The sequence below is a fragment of the Gadus macrocephalus genome, chromosome 14, assembly GCF_031168955.1.
Source record: "Gadus macrocephalus chromosome 14, ASM3116895v1".
Taxonomy (NCBI): domain Eukaryota; kingdom Metazoa; phylum Chordata; class Actinopteri; order Gadiformes; family Gadidae; genus Gadus; species Gadus macrocephalus.
Window position 1 is genome coordinate 2,929,862 of NC_082395.1, and position 13,230 is coordinate 2,943,091.

The following is a 13,230-nucleotide window of genomic DNA, read 5'->3' on the forward strand; positions in this document are numbered from 1 at the left end:
GGTTGTGATCCGTCCACACCAGCTGGATATACAGCCGGCCCCGGTCGATAGCAAGAGAGCAGTGGTATTGATTATGTGTGTAAGTGATACAAGAGATGGGGGTCATTAGGGGAAAGGGGAGGGGGGAGGGAGGCAGGGGCGGGGAAGGGGGGGGTCTTGCCGGAGGGATATAGGGAGATACCCCAGTGGTACCATTAATGAAGGGGGGTGGGGGTGTGTGTGTGTGTGTGTGTGTGTGTGTGTGTGTGTGTGTGTGTGTGTGTGTGTGTGTGTGTGTGTGTGTGTGTGTGTGTGTGTGTGCGCGTGCGTGTGTGTCTGCCGGCGTGTATGTGTGTGTGCGATTATGTGCGTGCGTGTGTGTGTGTCGTGCGTAATGATCGGAGGTGTATAGTAATTAACCAGGACGAGGGTATTGAATCATACGAACAAACAACACGGTGTTGCATCCGAGTCCCGTCCCGGGGAGAGTGCGAGTGGGCCGGTGTGTCTGACAGATACGTCGTTGCCGCTGCTGTTCAGCGACGCGTGACCTCAGCATTTAAAAACAATCCACATGGCGCTCCCTACGTCCCGGCCCTCCACGCTGCTGTCACGGGCTGACATCGGTTCAACTCAGACCTGACCTCTCCCTAATTGGAAACGCATGGTACGTCTCAACGGCCCCCCCCCCATTCTGGAAGGCTGCCGGTGTTTGTAAATGTCACGCAGGACAGTCACGGCACAGTTATACAAATATTTGTGTTGAAGACCAATCTTGGAGCTAAAGATTTAAAATGTATGTTTTGGGAAAACCTGGTGAATCCCGCTCACCACTATCTTCATAGGCTATGCCAGTCCATTCTATATGTGCTGTTGAGGTTTTCTTTTTTACACCATCTAGTGTTTTTCTATTTCTTCATGTGCGCATTCCAGACCTTCTGCATTCGGGTCAAACGCTGAACGCTCCCCTGAGAACCGGCTTCTCGCTCTTTGAGTGGAATCCTGGCGTTGCCCATCCCACGCTTCCAGTGCACGTCTTATCTTGACAACAAACTGTGGTCATTAGGCTGCACATAGACACACAGGTTTATACTCCTCCTCGCTTCTGAGAGGTCAGAGGTCAGACCTGCACTGTATCGGTCACTACAGGTCAACCCCCCCTTCGTACACTCCTCCGTTCTGCCGGGGATGATGACCGTAGCCAAAGGCCAGGGGGCACCCCTTTATTAGATTGTATTGTGGTTGTTTATGGAACAGGCTTCTCGTCTTGTTCAACTTTAAACCAGCCTTAGGAGACACATTCTCCCACGGCCTCACCATCTCTCTGCTCTTACAGAGCAAGAGAGTGAAACGAAATGAAAAGGCTTACGTAAGTAAGATTGGTTGGATCTGGAAATTCAAAGCCCTCTTTTTATTTCTAGGCTTGACTGGCAAACCAACGATGTTCTTTCAGTTTGGTTGATCTTTTTTTATATTTTTTGTTTTGATCGTATTCTACTTTGTGTCGTTTTTAACATGAACTATTCTCTGTATGGGAGACAGTAATGATTTTGATCTCTACGAAGAAAAAAGTTTTTTCCCCCCACTTAAACTGAACACAAACCGGTTTATGTCTCTGTTCCTGTTGTTGCGTTGCTTACATTCCTGATGGCTCTTATTTAAAGTACGGTGGTCACGCCGCCGGAACGGCCCCCTGGTTTCCCAGGCTCCGGGGGGAACGTGATGATCAGGGGCACGGTAAGACGCAGACGGGAGGCGGGCCAAAGCCCTGGTGCCACGCGGGTAGAGCGCCGGGCTCTGCATCGATGGCGTCCACACCAAACCACAAGCTGCTCTTTACCGGCGAATTTATGAAGCTTTTTTGATTCGTTTTTTAACCGATTATCTTGTTGAGGGAAGGAATTATGTTCATGTACAAATGGTTTAGGTTTCGAATATGGATTTGAAAGTGGATAACTTTTGGTGTAAAGTTCGAAATGGTTCAATTATGTCACACCCTTTTAGTATAAAAAGTGTTATATTAGGGCGATGGGTAAGTAAGGTGAAGGTCAGGCCGGGTTGAGGATCAGAACTCTGCTACAGAGATTTACATTTACATTTAAGGCATTTAGCAGACACTTTTATCCAAAGCGGCTTACAATAAGTACATTTGTCAGAAGAGAGAGAAACAAGAATATATCGCACTAACCATCCCTAGGTTAACCCATTCCCAGTATATACAACAAGGATAGACGCTTGGATAAGACGCTAATATTTCGAAGTTCCAGAGAGATTCTTCACGGCAACATCAAGGCAAGACAAACATCCCGCCAAAAGAATCACTTCAAGGGCATGCATCTCACCCATAGAATAAGATAAGGTGCAATCCCGCATAAATTCTGCTTACCTCAACTGCAACAAGGCCAAGGCAGCCTCTTCCTTTATATGAATATATTGTTCCATGGTCTGCACTAAATAATAAATACCAGGAACCAAACACAAAAATAAAATACAAAATAAAAGCGCCAAGGCTCCAGCGTGAGACCAGATTGAGCGTTCCCCGAAACACAAGACCCTGCTGACCTCTTCCTCAACCCAGCTGCAACGTATTTACATTGATTATGTTGTTGCTTTAAAAAAGGGTCACATCACAGACGCTGCATCTGCTCTTGATGCACAGAGAGTGAGTACTCTCCCTGGAGCCGCGCGGCTTCCATTACAGCGCCGTGTCGAGTGTAGCACCCCTCTCTCTCTCTCTCTCTCTCTCTCTCTCTCTCTCTCTCTCCGAAATAGTGCTGAGGCACCAGCGTTCCCGGCACAGCCATCAGCAGGGACCCAGGCCGGGCCGCCCCCCCCAGGGGACGGGAAAATGAATCCCACGTCCTGGAGTGTGGTGGATATAGGCTGAGTGCTCTGCGCTCCATTAATATCTCATGCTGGCGTCATTGGCAAACACGCATCGTCTTAGCCATGGGCAAAGCTAAAGATTGACAATAGATGGAGCGTTTTTGTGTTTAAAATAGAATTTACGTGCAGAGTGTCAACGCCGATTCCCGAGAGGAGAATAATTGCATATGGACAGAAACCGCCCAGCCAGCAAATTAAAATCGGTGAGTCTGGGGGACGTGATCAATATCTAATATTTCAGTGATGGTTCAATTCAAGCATTCAAATTGGAAACCCAAGCTTGGGGCTGGTCCACTGAGACAGGACATTAAACACTGCAAAAACATAAAGCTCTGAAAGAAAAATAACCTTTCATGATTTATGATCAGCATGCAGAAAATGATATTCAGGCATAAGTTTCTATTCAACAGAGTATACAGCCACCAGAGACTGAGGACAATGGTCATAAATTGCTGTCCACTCTCTGCACAGTGAGCTCCCCAGCTCCCTCTCTCACAGTAGCAAGCAGGGAACAGAGTGCAGACTGCACCTACCTGTTCTGCCACAGTAGTAGCATGTCTACAAGGTAGAGAGCGGGAGACAGAGAGAGGGGGGGGGGAAGAGAGAGAGAGATAGAGAGAGGGGGGGGGGGAGAGAGAGAGAGAGGGGGGGGGGGAAGAGAGAGAGAGGGGGGGGGGAGAGAGAGAGAGAGAGAGAGAGAGAAAGAGAAAGAGAAAGAGAAAGAGAAAGAGAAAGAGAAAGAGAGAGAGAGAGAGAAAGAGAAAGAGAAAGAGAAAGAGAAAGAGAAAGAGAGAGAGAGAGAGAGGTACACAGACAGAGGGACAGCGAGAGACAGAGACAGATACAGAGACACAGAGAGAGAGAGAGAGAGAGAGAGAGAGAGAGAGAGAGAGAGAGAGAGAGAGAGAGAGAGAGAGAGAGACACACACAAACGCAGAGACAGACACACTAGGGAGGGAAGAAAGGCAGAGGGAGGCAGAAAATCATTGTCTGATTGATCACCTGGTGTGGGGAGGATTACGCGGTGGGGAGGCGACGGTGGAGATCTATGCTATAGCAACAAAGGCAGGATTACTTATTCAGTGTGATAAGAGGAGTGTGGGGACCCAAAGCGCTGCAGGATCACCACCAGTAAGTGTAGCAGGCCCTCTGATAGAAGCCTCACTAGTCATAAGGCCCACAGATCGTTACTGTATGTATTGTATCCATACAGACAACCGTTTTAACAGCATCACAACATGGGTAGGAATTGACCAGTACAGTACCACTCTAAACGGTCCAATTGAGAGTCATTACGTTGAACATTACTGTGATTCACGAATTTGGTTTCTATCTGACTAAAACTGAAAGTACTACACAAGTACTTAAGCCCCACAGGTCGTTCGAAGATGTGTTGCAGCCATAACAATACAGACGCAACTACAAGTTATTTTAACATCATCTCAAAATGCATGTGAAATAACGTGCAAAGTACCACTCGCAACGGTCCAATTGAATTTTATTGCGATTTATGAATTTGGTCTCTATCAGACTAAAACTAATGGTACTATAAGGCCAACAGATCGTTAAAAGATGCATTGTAACCATAACAATGCACACAGCCATGTTAATTCAACATCATCACAACATTCATAGGAAATAACTTGTAAAGTACCACTCTAACCAGTCCTATTGCGATTTACGAATTCGGTATCTATCAGACTAAAACTTGTGTTTCGCTTGCCACATATTTAGATCGGTCTAAGGGAATATCTCCTCAGCATTACTGTACTACAAGACAAGGATCACGTTGAGCCGATATGTTTTACGGCAATACGATACCACTTAAAGACAATGAATCAATACTAGTGAGATAAGGCTCAGCCCTACAAGCGGAGACTATTAAAGTGAGCGCAGCTTTCAAAATGATTGATTTGATTATCAATTTGTCGATTTCCATCTTCCACACTTGGTTATAGTGAAAACGAAAAATAAGAATTATATGAAAATAAAGGGGGAAGAAATCAAACAAATCTGGATTTCCGAGTCAAAACAAACATTCAAAAATGTGAGTAGCGGCCTTGAAAAAAATCCCCAACATGATTCGGGATAAACAAAAATCGACATTGTTTTGGAGACAAAAAGCCTGTTGGGAGACAGACAGGCTTTGTTCAGACCACGGCTTCCATATCAATTTATTTGAGGACTTGGGCGCGGACAGACCTCAGCCATGTCTGCGATCCTACCCCTCCACCTCTCTGCGTCTGCGAATGTTCCCAGCCTACTTTCCAATTATTCTCCAATGATCTCTATAAAACGTGTCCACTGGCGGGAGGAGTTGGGTCGTGTGTGTGTGTGTGTGTGTTTCCGTTGGCTGGCAGGCTAGATTGGGACTCATCCAGTAGCATGCCCTGGGGTTTGGATGTAAAAAGGAGAGTGATTTTCTATGCCTACAGCTCATCCTTATCACAAAGGAGAATTCCTGATGTGTAAAATTGCATTCCACAGACATTCCCTGGGAAAATGTTGTTAAGCAAGGCCATGGAGAGAAATGTCACACACACACACACACACACACACACACACACACACACACACACACACACACACACACACACACACACACACACACACACACACACACACACACACACACACACACACACACACACACACACACACACACACACACACACCTCTGAGTTAATGGAGATTTCTTATGCCAGCAGCTGAAGTGCACCCTCGCCCAGCTGATAATGCAAAGGGGGGACACCTTTAGTAGCCACCATTGGGGATATGGTGAGCCCTGAAGTGGGCTGTACACTGAAGGGCTGCGGCAGTTAAGATGTTCCCTATCTGGGAGGAATATTAAAGACTTCCCCATGTTTCTATTCTGATCGCACCTAAAATATGGGACTTCATTAGATATATATTTCGATAAATATATTATATTTAAATGTTTGCAATTTGTTTGATACATATATATATATATATATATATATATATATATATATATATATATATATATATATATATATATATATATATATATATATTCTGTCTGAATTTATTTCAACTCACACAAATTGCAAAAATGTATTCTGATGAGGTTTTACGGACACACATATATATATATAAATGCAAAACCTCTTCAGAATAATATTCATGAGGCATGTTGAATAGCGACTCACACAATGGACCCTAATCCTATTACTCTGTGAAATTAAACTATGGACAAGCACCTCAGATAAGTATCAATGACTCCCCACATCCCAATGCTAGCCGCCAAATTAACCGGATGGAGTGGCCGGTCTCAATGTGGACGCGAGCCTGCCTTCTCCTGCTGCTTGGATGGACTGTCACAATGACTGAGATGGCAGCGATGGAACACCAATCGCCACAGGAGCGGGCTCCAGCACCTGTTCATCACACAAGGACCTCCTCTGAACCGGCCCGAGCCAGCTCCTGCCCCGCCGACCCCCAATCGGGGGGATTACAACCCTGTGTGAGTGAGGGAGGGGGGGGGGGGGGGGACAGCCGGGCCCTGGCGCGCCCCTGCTGGCTCCGGGGGAACGCGAGCTGCACACTTCCCCTGCCACGTCGGGGCATCAGACGGACGGCCTCCTGGAGGACACCAGGAGCCACCGCAGAAGAATCACTGCTTCAGAACATTAAGATCCTTATGCTCACGGTGCTTCCAGCCAGCCAAGAAGATCGACACCAAAAAAAATACCCTAAATAATAATGAGCTAATAAAAAAAACAGTATCTTGTTAATAGTTTTCCCAGTGCCTCGTAATTGCTTAATTGTAAAGACTATATTTCCGCCGTGAATCTAACAGACGTGCGGCCTCATGTTGAAGGGCCATAATGTCCGTAATGTGGCCTGGATGGTTGGGGGGGGTGGGGGGGGTCCCGGCCGGCCCACCAGCCCCTGCCACCTGTCCTTCACCCTCCCTCAGGGCGCTCGGGGAAGAGGCATGACCAGATGGCTGCTGAGGTCCAGGCGTCATCTACACAGGAGCATCTTCTTCCCCACCCCCAGCCTCTCAGTCACCGAGAGACTGGTCCCACCACCTCCTCCTCCTCCTCCTCCTCCTCCTCCTCCACCCTCTGACCCCCACACCCCAACACCCCACCCCCACCCCTCCCTTCACAAACCCCAAACCCCCAAGCTCGTCAGTGCTGCATGACTGGGCGAACATAGTTCCCCCACACCAATGAATAACCCATCACTTTCAGCGCAGCTGCCTGACGTGGGAGAAGCAGAGCTTAGCAAGCAAATAGCGTTCCCCCTTTATTGGTCGAAAGGCTGATTATAGAATTAAAATCTGTAACATCATGGATAACCCGAAAGCGTCCAATTATGCAGATTCCCACAAAGCCTGGTTTCCACGGCGCGGCCAAACCGCGCCAGTCGCTGAAGTACCAATCATTTTATGTGAACGTTGCACTTGGGGAAGGGCTGGAAAGCAGCGACGGAGAATGGGGCGAGCTAATGTCCAGAATGGGTCCGAATGATCACACCATTCTTCTGTGCTGGTTCACAAGGCTATCCCATCTCGCTGACATTACCTTCAATTAGTTTCAGATAGCAGCAGTGTGGATGGGGTGCTGGCACACACAAGCAATCAATACACGTCCATAGCAAATTATTTCCCTCTCCGATCGCGTCATTGCAGGCGGGCAGCGATCCAATTTGCGAGTAAACCGTATCAGGACAGGGATTAGCAAGTTCACCCGATTATGGATTTCAACTACAGTTCCACCAGAGAGTAGATAGATACGGCGTTGTTCAAATTGGCACAGAGGACCCTAGGAACAACAGATTAAAGCAATTTGTTCAACAATATAATAAAACAGCCTGACATTGTCAACGAATGACAGACGCAACTACTGTTGGTAAGTGGGTCTGATGATGTGGATTATAATTAACAGTATGGGCTGTGGTGGATTGACTGGCGGTGGATACAGATGCTTCAGCTGTAATTAACAGCAATTAACAGTTTGGCAGCCAGCCAGGGGGATCAAGGTCAGCGTGCCCTTGGTCATGTTCAGTAAATATCTGATGGTTCACTTAGTCTTAAACAGATTTCTGAAAAAAGGGACAGTCAGGCCTATCCTAAAATGAGAAGCAACATATAAAGGTCATCATCATCATCATATCAGATTCAATATAAGGTTTTAAGAAGATCCTGAAGGGACTGGAATCTGTATTGGCAACGCTATCTGTTACTTGATCTGGTTATTTCCAACATGACTTAACTGTTTACATTTACATTTAAGGTATTCAGCACACTTTTATCCAAAGCGACTTTGGACAATAAGTACATTTGTCAGAAGAAAGAGAAACAACAATATATCGCTGTCTGTACAGTAGGGATGTTCAAAGAACCAAGTGGCAAGCACTAACAATCGCTAGGTTAACCCATTCCCGTACACAACAAAGATAGCTAGGATAAGATAGGATTAAATAATTGTAAAAAAAAAAAAAAGGATTAAATAATACTAAATATTAATGTCAACATTAATTAAATAATTGTTGTTGGTATAGTAACCCATTACCTCCTTGTGTTTTGGAGCACACAGTGAACATAGGAGAACCTCACATTGCAGGCGTTCTTACTGGGATGAGCGCAAACAAGTAGAGGCTAATGAGGAGGCCATTACAGAAGAGGACTGCAGCCGGGCAATCAGCAGTAAACACAAGTCATTATCCTGGAGAAGGCTTCCACCGAACCGTATCAAATACACTTTACTGATCAGTAACAAATGGAAACGGGAAAACAGCATCCCGCTCATCCCGTCTTGTGATCAGACAGTTAGCATCAGATCAATAACTTGATTAACATTAGGGGTTGGTCGCTGTATTTTGTGATCGACCCCTGTGAATGTGGGAATCTATGTTGACGGTAGCTAGAGCTAGGGAAAGGTGTTGAATCTAGCATTGAAACGAATGGGCTTTGTTGACCCTTCCATTGGTTTTCCTAAAGAAACCCTTTTTAATAAGAATCCTTTTTAATAAGAGCGTTCCTGAAGAAACTCATTGCAGCATATTATTGTTGGTGGTCCACATTCAGACACCATGGTGGCTAAAGAACATGGGCCAGGTGTGTTTTGATTTGTAACACACCATGTTTCCAATAAAGTTGTTCTAAAATAAATGGACGTTTTCATGTTTTACGGTGAGGCAGCAAAGTCCACACTGTCTTGTGTGAGGTCAGAGAGTAGATTGAAAAAACAATGTTAAATGACGTTTTAATTAGGTGCTTCATTAGCTTTGTGTTCAGAAGTAGTGATGTATGAAATGAACGCCGATCAGCAAGTAGCCCGTTTAGACATTGTAAATGAAGAATCAGCCCACATATCATTTTGATTCATTTCCATTTCCAGTAATAAAGTTCACAGGTACATAAACCCTGCTTTTCCAAAGTAAAAACACTCAAGGTTAAGTATAAACTGAAAAAAAAAGTATCGAGTAGAATCAGACATCCCTGTGTTCTCATCCTGACAAACTCAAATTCTTCCCTGCATTCAGAAAACTCCCAACACCACGACGTCAATCGCAGAGAGTCGGTGTCCATCTCACAAAGCCACAGCCTCCCTCCGTCACTCCCTCCCCTCAGTCCCAGCTTCCACACGTTTGAGGTCTGCAACGAGACCCTTCCACCGCCTCACACACACATAGAGCCCCGCAGAGCGCCAGCACACACCACCACCGCCCCCCCCTCTGTGTGTGACTCATTGACATGCCATGCCCGTCTTCGTGCGGATCGCTACCAAGTATACATTAATGTACGAAGCGGGCAACCCGGTCCAGCATTCATCTCCGTAAAAAAAGGGAGCGAAAATCCAATTACCTCCCAGTGTGGGGAGAGCCAATCGTGTCTAGGATCTGGAACACACGCTACCTGGGTAATTGCAACCGTTGAGTTCCCCCTGCACTGAAACCCGGGCTAATTCCCAGTACGGTGGAGGGGGGGGGGCCTGCATGTTCACACCAATACCCCCATGCCTTCCCCTTTCTTTAAGTCCACTGATGTCCATTAACGGAGAGACTGCTGCCTCTCGTCCCCAGAGACACGCGGAGCGTCTCGCCTGATCTTGTCTAGCTCTGCCGGTGTCGCCAGTGTGGAGGTTTTTTTTTCTGCTCTGTGTCTTCGAGGGCCGACTCCGGCAGCTCATGATGTGACACTGGAGAGAGACCTCATCTATCTTGCCGTCGAAAAAAAAAAAGGAAAACAAACCTCTTTTTCTTTTTTCTTTCTTTCTTTCTTTCTCAGGAGCGTTTCAGGGGTTTGGTAACCATAGCAACAACAATGCACAGATAAAGCCGAGATGCATGGGCAGAACGTACGCACGAACAGACCGCTCACTCTTGTTGGATCTACACACAGATTGTGTTTTGATGGCATGGTTTTATCACGGCTGCTCGCTACACAGCTCGCGAGTCGACGCATAAAGACACAGCTCATAAAATATTCTGTGCATCACTTAAATCGCACTTGGTCAATTTGTTCAACTGATCACACCTGGTTAAATACATCATGAAGAGAGAGAGAGAGAGAGAGAGAGAGAGAGAGAGAGAGAGAGAGAGAGAGAGAGAGAGAGAGAGAGAGAGAGAGAGAGAGAGAGTGAGTAACGGGTGACAAAACAACTAAACAGCCACACAGAGACAAAACGAACCACCTTCTTCTGGATTTCTATAACAGAGCCAATAAAAGACCAATGATTCTTCCCAATCCAATCTTGCTTGCCAAAGGCACAACTCCCACTGATGTGTACTATGTGCCCTAACCTTTTAAACCGGTGAACAGCAGGGGAAAGCAGAGAACACACATGCTGCAGCTGAGAGACAATTACACGTCAAATGGCTTACAAACCCCACCTTTTCCGAACCCCACCATTACACCGGCAGAAGACTTATGAGGTCCCCACCTTCTCGCACAATTACAGGGGGACACCTGAGTTATGTGTAAACACCCCCCCCCCGAATGGAAAACGATATGGACGTTCAATCAGGGCCAGCTCGTTCTGCGCTGACACCTTATTAGGAGACAAATATTTACAGCGCTGGCTTTCAGCGGGCCACGCCGTCCTCCGCTGCCGGCGTGGGGCGGCGGTCACGGTGGTACTCACCCTTTTCTGATCCTCCAAGCCGTGCAGCAGCGCCTTCCTCCTCTGCTGCTGCTGCTGCTGCTGCTGCTGCTGTGCACTAGACTCAGCTCCTCCCTCCATCTTCTCCACACACCGTCAAATATCCAGACACAAACACCTTCCTCTGGGGAGGGGAGGGGAGGGGGGGGAGGGCTGAGGAGGAGAGGTAGCAAGGCCCGAGGATTTTAATCTCCTTCCCCGAGATCCATCTTTCACGGACGTCCGTCCGCACCGAAAGAGAAGGAGGATGGAAGCAGTGCTGCCAGGGGGTTTGGGTCTTGGGGAGGGGGTGGGGTGGGGTGGGTGACACCCCGAACTCAAGGGTTGGGGGTGGGGATGGGGGGGGGGGGGGGGGGGGGGGGGCAGAGGAGGAGGATAGATCCTCTGTCGCAAATCAAAGTTCCCTATCAATCAAATCATCCCCAGTGAGACGGCGGTGGAGTCTGTGGTCCTTGGGAGGGGGGGGGGGGGGCCGGCCCGGAGAGCAGCATCAGGCGAGGGGACGAGAGCTGGGGAGACTCCAGCTGTCTGGGTCTCCTGAAGACATCATCATCATCATCATCACGGGGAGGGTCGTGATCAGCCTCGTTTCCATCCCTCAGAAAAATGGGATCCAAAAGATCGAGGGTTTTTTCCCGTCCGAGTATAAATAGTTGTTGTATTGTGTTTCCAAGAAGTATCCGATTGTACAAAAGGGTAGAAAAAATATGTCACGTTTAAACGGGAACAGGCCGCTGGTGTGGCTGCAGAATTCCGGAGTTAAATCTGGCGTGAGAGAGGTGGGGTGGGTGCAGAGGAAAATGTGGAATTAATAAAAGATGTACAAAGACAGTTAAATGAGACATATAGGACTTTATGGACATCTATAAATGAAGGGTTTCCTATTATACGTCTAAATAAATAAAACAGTTCAATCACACTTCGACTAATTTGAATAATTAAAGTCACAACTTTATTAGTCTAACTTTTGGTGGGCAGCCAACGTTGGACTAAACGACTGCTCTGCCAAAACGCATGCATAATCTAATGCCATCATCCCAACCTCACAAACATTTAAGTAACATAAACTAAGGACGCTTCAATTAGCCAAGCCTCACAGAATCCCTGCAGGAAACCTGCACAGAATCCCCCGCACTACGTCAACCCGACGACCCCTCCAAAGAACCGGCAGAGCCCCAGTCAAACATGCAGAAACATGCATGTCGAACCCCAATCAAAGGTAAAGACACATGCATGTTGATGTGTTGAGTTAACGAGTAACGAGTCAACACTCACCGCGTGCTGCACGGCGAGCTGCTCCCCCTCCGCGCGACCGCCGTCTCCTCTCCTCGAGCTCCTCGCAGAGCAGCAAGCCCGCGCGTGTTTCTCATCGGCAGCCTTCAGCGAGCGAGGGTCTCTCTCTCTCTCTCTCTCTCTCTCTCTCTCTCTCTCTCTCTCTCTCAGCGAGGGTCCCCCCCCTCTCTCTCTCTCTCTCTCTCTCTCTCTCTCTCTCTCTCTCTCTCTCTCTCTCTCGCTCTCTCCCCTCCCTCACTCTCCCTATCCCCTCCCTCACTCTCTTGCTCTCCATCTCTCTCGCTCTCTCTCTCTTTCCCTAACTCTCTCTCCCTGGGATCGATAACATTACGTCACTGGCACCCCACGCTCCACCGATTTCTCCCCACATCTTTCCAAGCGCCCGGTCTGTTTCCATGACGACTCTTACCTAGCGGGGCGCTACCGCCATCTAGCGGCCATACGGAAATCTAAATACTAACTGCTAAAACTAAGTACTCCAAATCAAAGATAAAAAACCAAATACCCTCTCAGTTTTAACACACAAACATATATATATATATATATATATATATATATATATAACATAGATAAAAACCCATGAATATAGATAAATATAGATAAAAACCCATAATTTTTTTTTTATATATATATATATATATATATTTTTTTTTTTTTAATGGGTTTTTATCTATATAAAAAACCCATAAAAAGAAAATATATATATATCATATATATTTTTTTTTTTTTTTTTCTTTTTTATGGGTTTTTATCTTTTGGGATATGGTTTGTAAATAATGTAATCAGACAGCGTGACTAGTTATATGAACATATAAGATATATAGTTTGGAGAGCATATATATATATATATATTATATACATATAACCACATTTAGAGTGATATGGTTTGCAAATAATCAGACAGCGTGACTAGTTATATGAACCAATAAGACATTAA